Genomic DNA, 6421 nt, shown 5'->3' with positions numbered 1-6421 from the left:
ACACCTGGTAACCGACATTAACAAGATGCATATAAGAATATCCCCATCATTCCGGGACTCCCTTCGGACACGATAAATTTCGAAGTACTAAAACATCTGGTACTTTGGATGGGGCTTATTGGGCCCAATAGATCTATCTTTAGGATTCGCGTCAATTAGGGGTGCACTAATTCTCAAAATTAGTGATGTTCCCTAATTCTTAGATTACTAGACTAAAAGAGGCATATTCAGCTTCGATCATTCAACCATATAATGTAGTTTCAATTACTTGTGTTTATTTCGTCAAACATTTATAAAAGCGCATGTATTCTCAGTCCCAAAAATATATATTGCAAAAGCATTTAAAAAGGGAGTAATGAAACTCACAATAATGTATTTTGTAGTAAAAACACATATGACGATATTGAACAATGCAGGGTTGGCCTCGGATTCACGAACCTATATCATTCGTATATATATTAAAACATATACTCGTAATCTAACAATTATAACTTTATATATTATGTAATTAATTTGTATATATATTTGAAAATAATTATTATTTATATATATATATATATATATATATATATATATATATATATATATATGTGTGTGTGTGTGTGTATGTGTGTGTGTGTGTGTGTGTGTTAAAAATACCTAATTTGTTTTATATGATTATTTATATAAAAAAAATTGTTAATATGATATATTCATACTTATATGAAATATTACTTATAAGTATATTTTTTTTATAGACTTAATAATATAGTAATTAAAAGTTATATTTGATTATAATGATAATATTAATAATAACATTACTTATACTAATAATTATAATAAGAATCATAGTAATAATAATAATAGTGATATTTATAATAATACTTGTGACAATATTGATTTTGCTGTTAATGATAGTCATGATAATGATTTTAGTATTTACATAATACTAATACTTGCGATAATAATATTACTTATGTCAATATTAGCACTTCTATTATTTATAAAAAGATACTAATACTAATATTTACGGAAATGATAATAATTTATATTACTTTCATAATAACAATAATAGTAAACATATTCATGATAATATTATAAATGTTCAAAATTTAATAGTAATATCATAATTAATATTTATAATAATAATAATAAATATAATACTTATAATTATGATAATAATAATAATAACCATAATCTTAATGATGATAACAATACTAAAATATTAAAGTAATAATAATAATAATGATAATAATAATACTAATGATAATAATAATACTTGTAATAATTATAATAAATGAATAATAATAATAATAGTAACAATAATAAAAATAATAATAATTACAATATCAAAATTAGAAATAAAAACTACCTTAAGAAATTCTTTAAAAAGAAACTGCCCAAAGCCAAGATTGAACCCGCGACCTCTTGAATCCCGACACACTCATCAAACCATCTAGTCTGATCCGTCTTTCTGATTTATACCCGTTTATATGTATTATGTATCAGTTTTCTTTGTTCATTCATCTTCTTCATCGTGACATCGACCAGGGATCAAACCCAAGTAATAACATGTTTCTTAATTGGTTTTTGGACTAGAAAATTATACACAAACGATTCTCATATTTCGATTAAATCAGTTTGAACAACATAAAAGGAACTTGAGCAGTAACAGTCGAAGAACACTCTAATGAACTCAATAATCGATTTCAACTTTTAAGAAGTTTTTAGAGTACGATTCCTAAATGAAAAAGTTTGAAAATCCTCTTTATAAACTATCTGAATCAACGATTTAATTCAAAACATTAAAATGACCAAGAATTTCACTATGAACACTTGCTTGACTTTTTGAAAAAAATACGTTTGACTTGAGAATTAGAACACGATACGGAAAATTGGACTTTAAGACTTCGCAGATAGTTCGAAATAGAGATTATAAACACAACTGTGTTAATAAATTTTGAAATTGAACTCAAATTCTAGGTATTTGATTTAAAACTGCACGAACAGGGTAGTTTCCTGCTCAGTTCGCTTTTTATGATTGAATTCGATGATTGTAAAGCTGTAAAGGATAATTGGAGTTGGTAGTTGATAATGTGTGTCGAATACTATCACTTAACAATGAATTTGATCAATTATGCACCACTGGTTACGTCGACAGAAATTTCACAAGGACAGAAGAAATATAAAAAAATATAAAGTGGAAATTGACTTGAAACAGTTTTTGAATGTTATTGAAAAATTGATTTCAACTGGTATCAATTTAGAGACATAAACAAAATATAAAACAGTGTGATTATGATGCACAACCGAATCTCATGCTGTAAATAATTTTTATTTATAATTAATATTAAGATTAATAATTATTAAATATAAATATACTAATATTATAAAAATACTAATAATTATAATAATAGAATAATAATAATATTATTATTAATGAAAATAAGTTTAATATTAATAATAGAAATAGTGATAATAGTATTTATAATACTAATATTTATAATTATTATATTAATAATAATGATACAAATATTAAAATAAATCATGGAAAGTATGAAAATAAAATAATAATAATAATATTATTAATATTATTAATAATGATTTTTAATGTTAAAGGTAATAATAATATTTGATAATTCTACAAATAATAATTAAGATATGACAAGTTAAATGTATCAAATATCATATTTATAATAATGTGTTAACAATGATAACAATGATAACTATAACAGGTTAAGTGTATCAAATTTTCACAGTATATTTTAATTAATAATACTGATATCAATATAACAATAATAAGATAATAATAATATTAATAATTATATCACCTTACATGTATTAACCTTCATATCTATTCTATATATTATATATTGAAAACAATTATTTAACAAATAATGATATTAATATTAATGTTAATAATAATAATGGAAGTAATAATATCATTAGTATGACAATTATGTTTTAAACTTGTAATACATTTGATGTAATATTTAATAGGTATATAATATATATATTACATAATATCTTTTATCAAATTTTGAATATTTATATATATTACTAAATATATACCATTACTTATATATAGATCTCATAAATATATATATTCATAGCAACTTAATTATTCTGTTCATTAGTTTACATTTTTAATTTCAATTGATTAAATTGTATTTTATTATTTCAAATTATTATATATATACCTTTGTTTATATATATATATATATATATATATATATATATATATATATATATATATATAGACTTATTTATGTATCTATATTTATTTATTTGTAACTAAATGTTCGTGAATTGTCGGAGATGGTCAAAGGGTAATTGATTACATGAATATAATTCCAAAGTTTTTGAGACTCACATTACAGACTTTGCTTATTTGTCGAAATCTTATAAAAATTAAGTTTCAATTTGGTCAGAAATTTCCGGGTCGTCACAGGAAATACCGGTTTAGAGATTACTACACACTAACGGGCAGTGTACCCGATCGTGCAATAGTATAAATTTGGTAAATCCGTGATTGTTCCAAGGACAGTTTAAACGTGAGAATTAAGATTGTAACTAACGAAAATAAACTAAGTTAATCTAAGAAAATTTAAAGTACGAGATAGCTTGATTTATGGCTATTTAACGATTAGCCGAATCAAGAGTAACTTTAAAAGTAAAGACAATATTTTTGGTGTTTTATATTAATAAAACGTTTTTAAATAGATGTGATATCGATAAGATGAAAATATGTTCACCTAGACTTTCTTTACAAATGTTGGATGTTTCAAGATTACGCCCCGATCAATTGCTAAATGCTTGCAAATTAACTAATCGGTTCACCAAGAATTCCCTTGAGTAAACACTTCAAACTAGATTACACGACACAGAATTCACTGTAGCCTAAGACCTCTAATCTGTGATTAATCAAATTGACTGACTGATAGACCCAAACCGTGACCTAGGGTTCCTTAAGATCAACAATCGCGCCAACTCTCGTTGTACACAATCTATCCCTGCTTCAACTAATTATTTCCTATGATTCAATACCGTCTCCGGTTAAATGCACAAGTATCTAAAACAGTTTAATCAATTTACTTAATATGATAGACTCCAACAAACGTCACTAAATTGGACAACCAAATTAATCAATCAACTAAACGCTTAGAAATTAATGAACAATTGCAATAGACTCCAATGAAATCTCTTTCTATTAGACAACCACAGTTATCAATCAATTCAAGAATAAGTATCAACAAGAATAATAAAGTGTTCAAGCTATCAATCATTAAACAAATAATAATCAATCATAAAAATTACATCCAACAATGTATTTAGTCTAGATGAACATAAAGAAATTAGCCAACAACCATGTTAAAAGATAAAATCAAAATCAATTGGGAATTCATAAGTTTGAGGGAAGAATCAACCAAGGATGATGATGAATCTTCAATGTTTGTGGGATTGCAACGCGTTAATGGATCGATTGGATAAGATTGGTGACCTTGGAATTCCCCAAAAATCACCTTTTTTCGTCCTTCAAGCTCTGAAAATCGGCTGCCAAAAAGATATATCAATTAGGGTTGAAAATCAGCTTTTATACCCAAAAAGTCACCAGGTCTCGCGGCGCGGTGCGGCGCTCCATAACAAAGGAAATATCTTTTTCTTTTTATTTTTCTCGCGGCTTGGAAATGCTGTTATACGGAGCGGAGCGCTGATCTTTGGAGCGGAACGCCGACGGAGCGGGGCGCCAAATATTTGAGCGGAGCGCCGAATAGCTGACTCTTTGCTTTTCACTTTCCCTTCAACTCGAACGCATCATAACTCTAATAATTCCCTCGAAAAACCTTCAAATTCGTGATAATTAACTTCTCGGCTCCAAAACCATAATCCACAAAATAATCATGAATATCAACTAAAACCGTATCCAAATGGACTAAAAATGACAGACATTGCCATGATAAATATATGAGAAATGTGCAATATCAAATCACCCCACACTAGAGTCTTGCTTGCCCTCAAGCAAATTCGACTCGAAAATAATCTTCTACCAAATGATAACGTCTTCATAAGTGTAAGTAGAACCAACGAACATGAACCTAATGAGCAACTAGCATGGGTACGGTTTAAATAGAACAAATTAACCATGTGACTTCCACTTGTAATCCCAGATTCTCCAACATCCCCAAATAAAGAATCGGCACCAAAATAATAACTTGAACCAAGTGCACCAAATGTGTAATCCAAATAATTGTAGAGAATCTCGAACCTGATAATGTCTTCAAATAAATGAAACGTGGATACAAGTGGAAGCCATGAGCCGAGAAGGTAAAACCCTCGAACCAAAGAACCATACGAACCATACGGGCTACCCCGCCATTGGTCAAGCCAATGCCTCCCACAGTACCTAACATCGCGAGATGTCGGTAAGAAAATAATGTGCTTAGGAGGATACACATTACGTCCGGATATCATTGATAATCATGAGGTGATCATCTAATCCGTTAATTCAATCATAAAGATTGAATTTCATCAGGCTTAAAAGCTGATATCTTACCTTTTCGGAGGTTATCCACTGGGAATCTGATCAATCACTGACATTTTGTGTATCATGGTGCGCTTCCCATTTGGCTAGCAAATTTCCCTCATTGAGACAAACTTTGACTACCAGTTTCCCTGTTTGATGTTGAGGCCTGGTAGATTTCCAGTCGATGTTAGCAATGACTTTTCAAGATTTTTCGTCACCCTACAACTGGTCTGGACTACAACTTCTGAAATAAATCAGCAAGTGTGTCGTTCAGGAGACTTGACTCCCTTTAGAATGGAATGGATACATCCTGTGTGGTTAAATAAAGTGGTCGGACGCAAGATTGTCCTTATTAGGAGAAACAATGAGGATCGCCCTATTAAAAATGTTTCGATCTAGCGTATGGCCCGGTTTGACCACACGACCCAATCACCATTCATACGGTTAACACCCGCCTTGGTGCAGGTGACCTACGATTGAATTCTTAAAGAATTCTTAGGATTTCACGTTCAATGGTAATGAACGTGTTTGGAAGCTCAAGACTTCCAAGTTGCCTACTTCCTACATGACAAGCTTTTCTGCTTGTTATAAAAAAGGTAGGAACTAGATACTACCCTTTTGATAAATCCCAAAAAACTTTGGGTGCCATAGCTTTTGGCTATGGGTTGTGTTGTCTAAGCAAACACAAGCACGTAGCTATTGTTCCTAAAAAGGACAACACTGGTGAAGCTCAAGGCTCCTCTTCCCACAGTATCACACCATTAGATGATGTAATAATAAAATGGTATAGTTTTGGAAGTATGATATACCAAGTAACCAAAAGTTTTTGATCTGGCACGTGATTCGGTCACAATCACGCTATGCAATCATCGCTCTCTCACGGTTTACACCCGTTTTGGTACAGGTGACCTACTATCA

This window comes from Rutidosis leptorrhynchoides, chromosome 3 (genome assembly GCF_046630445.1).
Source record: "Rutidosis leptorrhynchoides isolate AG116_Rl617_1_P2 chromosome 3, CSIRO_AGI_Rlap_v1, whole genome shotgun sequence".
Classification (NCBI taxonomy): Eukaryota; Viridiplantae; Streptophyta; class Magnoliopsida; order Asterales; family Asteraceae; genus Rutidosis; species Rutidosis leptorrhynchoides.
This window is presented reverse-complemented; position numbering follows the sequence as displayed.